Source organism: Bactrocera tryoni, unplaced genomic scaffold (genome assembly GCF_016617805.1).
Source record: "Bactrocera tryoni isolate S06 unplaced genomic scaffold, CSIRO_BtryS06_freeze2 scaffold_107, whole genome shotgun sequence".
Taxonomy (NCBI): Eukaryota; Metazoa; Arthropoda; class Insecta; order Diptera; family Tephritidae; genus Bactrocera; species Bactrocera tryoni.
Window position 1 is genome coordinate 6,008 of NW_024395821.1, and position 3,309 is coordinate 9,316.

The following is a 3,309-nucleotide window of genomic DNA, read 5'->3' on the forward strand; positions in this document are numbered from 1 at the left end:
AGTATTCGACGCAGTACCCGCCGGGGGAAGCAGAGGAAGAGGAAGACCTCCACTCCGTTGGAAGGACCAAGTGGAGAAAGACCTGGCTTCGCTTGGACTATCCAATTGGCGCCACGTTGCGAAAAAAAGAAACGACTGGCGCGCTGTTGTTAACTCGGATATAATCGCGTAAGCGGTGTCTGCGCCAATTAAGAAGAAGAGAAGAAGATACACGTACGAAGAAAATTGAAATGTTTCAATTTTTCTGTTGGTTGTTGCGACATGTATGTACATATGTCCGTTTATTGTACGCAATGCAGACAGAACCTCATACTTCGAAAGAATTCAGAGCGATAGATAGTGCGCGCACAATGGCTTTAACAGATAATGAGTTTTGGCGCGATTTTATCGAAGTGTTTAGAAATGAAAAAATATTATGGGAAGTAAAAAAATGACAACTACAAAAATAAATCCTGTGAAGTATAGTCTTAACTTTTCAACGGCCAACGCAGAGTATTCAACCACAAGTCACACAAAATAGTTGAGAATTCGCAGAAATGAAACGAAAGAAAAATAATGGACAAGCATACAAATATACATATGCGTATTGTACTTATTATATATTTATACTGTACTTATTGACTGAATTATTATATATTATTATTTGTATAAAACCTTGGAATTTATTCATTAAAATCACCACTCAGAAGCCGTTTTTTCCGTTGTAACCGGGCGATCGTCGAAGAAACATCATTTCTAATATGCCACAAGACAAAATTAGAAATGAAGTTCATAAACCTCACGCTGTCAGATAAAACGATATACATACCTCCTCATCGCGGGGACTAATACTTCCGATTTGCAAAGAGAGTAAATGAAGACTGACTACAGAAATGATCCTGTCAAGTGTAGTCTTAACGTATCAATTTTTTTTTTTTTTTTGAAGAGATGTGGGGGGAAATCTAAAGACACCCTGGCGGGTAGTGTCGGATTCGCTTGATGCTCCTATCGACTAACACCCCCCCACACTGGTTGCCAAACATATGGTTATGAACCTATAATGTATTTTTCGGGAAAAGGAGAAAGATTCAGTTGTGAGCGGTAGTGGCCGTCAAAAGAATCTGCCGCTAAAAGCGGAAGGATTTGTCAGGATACATGGCCTTCTGAAACGGTCGGTTTTCTTGTATCTGAGAGTGGCAAGATAGTTGATGCTGGGGTTTGCGTGGGATGCTACGAACGCCCGGAGATTTGCAGCGTAGGAAATAGCTGCCGATTGGATGGAGGGAAGATTTGTTTCTTCTAGGATCTGTTTGTTTCTAACATACCACGGGAAATTAAGAGCTGATCTTAGTAGACGCATGTATGTGGCTTGAAGCCTTTACAGTTGTATGTGTGAGGCCGGGCCCCAAATAGGGATGACGTAGGAGCAGATGCTTCTAATGATGGCATTAAAAGCTCGTTTTTTGGTGCTTGTGGGAACGTTTTTATTGGTAAAAAAAAAATGGTTTTAATGAGCTGAAGGCGCCATTAGCTTTACCTCGAACTGCTGTGATTTGTTTCGCCCAGGTTAGCCGCCTGTCGAAGACAACACCGAGGTATTTCGCGGAAGGCTTCCATTTGATGGGGAACCAAGATTTTTGGTGGAATTCGCTTTCTCCGTGAAAAGAAGATTGCCTCTGATGTGGTTGTGTTGATATCGAATCTCCACAACCAGTACCAGTCGAAGACGGTGGGGATGAATTTATTGAGGGCGGATGTGCTGAAGTTGATTGTACGGGAGGCATATAAGAAGGCGACATCATCCGCATATTGAGCTGTGAGGATTTTCTCCTCGGTTGGGATTGCGTAACAATAAATGTTGAACAGCACTGGGTAGAGTTTGGAGCCCTGAGGGACTACCGCCGTGATCGGGTGAGCTTCGGAGAGCTCACTATTCACCTGAGCAGTGACTTTCCGGTCAGACAAGAAGGATTTGACTAAGCCAATGAGGTACAGTGGGAAGTTTAGCTTTATAAGCTTGTAAATAAGCCCTTCATGCCAGACTCGATCGAATGCTTGTTTGCAATCAAGCAGGAGCAAAGGATGTGTTTTTGCCAGAGTTAGCCAGAGTTTGCGGATTTTGTTTTTCCTGGCGATGAGTGCACGGATACGAAGGGGAAGGTTGTTCGGGTTAGTGGTAGCTTCTATTGAGGAGGTGGCTGAAATTATTGACCTTTGGATTTCCTCCGTCAGACCTGCGACCGCCTTATCAAGATCAGCTATGAAGCTGATTGGGGTGCAAGTGAAGGCGGTGGTTTCCAGCAAGAATTTCAGGTGGAGGAAAGCGGTTTTGGTCTCTAACCGAGGGGAAAGTAGGCGATTTGTGAGCTCCAAGTAGACCGGAGAGTGGTCTGAACTAAGCTCCGGGAGAGTCTCTGTTGAGGGTCACGTTTTTAGTGAGAAATAAGTCCAAGGTGCTTGCTTGGAACCTGAGAATTGTGGGGTGGTAGGTCGGTTTGGAGGGAGCTTCGATGTTTAAGTTGTGTTGGAGAGACATTCTCCAGAGGGTTGATCCGTTAGCATTATTTATAGAACGGTTCCAAATCCTATATTTGGAATTGAAATCGCCTGTGATAATGGTAAAGGTGGAGGAGTTGAAGAGGGATGAAATGTTGAGAGGGCTTTTGTCAGGAGGGATATATACAGTGATGATCCAGTGCCTGCGTGAATTGAGGAATACGTCAATTCCTACAGTCTCGAGTGTTAAGGGGCCAGTGTTGGCAGCTAGGTGGTTGATATAGCTCTTCACACAGATGGCGACACCGCCACTGTAGATTGTGAAGTTCGGGATATAAAGGGATTTTTTGGGGTTTAGGTGAGTTTCGGTGATGCAAACGACATTGGCTAAATGGGTATCAGCCTTCCCACTTCTGCCCGTCAACATCATCCCACACATCTACGTATGCAACACTGATTCGCCACATTCCCCACACTCATCATCACTTTCCTCGCATCATCCATCACGCTCTAACACACACACAATGACATCACACACCATCACCTACTTTCGCCGAAGAAAAATACAAAAGGACGGACAACTTGTTAAAAATGGGCATTCTGGCCCTACGACATCGGCTTAATCGACACGATTCCTCTTTTTGGCGAACGTTTTTACCTTTTTTTCTGCGAACATCACGTTAACTAATAATATTTTGTAACCTTTGTGAGGCGAAAATTTTAAATTTTACTGTGCGAGAATCCAATTTAAAAATTAAAGTTTATATTGTATATCATATATGTACATACCTATGTTGCGAAAATAAATAGAACGTTTACATTTATATTACCTTA

At 43.0% G+C, this 3,309-nt stretch overlaps 1 non-coding gene across 1 annotated transcript; it reads right to left on the bottom strand.

The window, feature by feature from the left end:
- Positions 1-677: 677 nt before the first annotated feature.
- Positions 678-895, bottom strand: LOC120779418. The gene has a single exon (XR_005705651.1). It is a non-coding gene; the product is annotated as a small nucleolar RNA U3 (small nucleolar RNA).
- Positions 896-3,309: the final 2,414 nt, after the last annotated feature.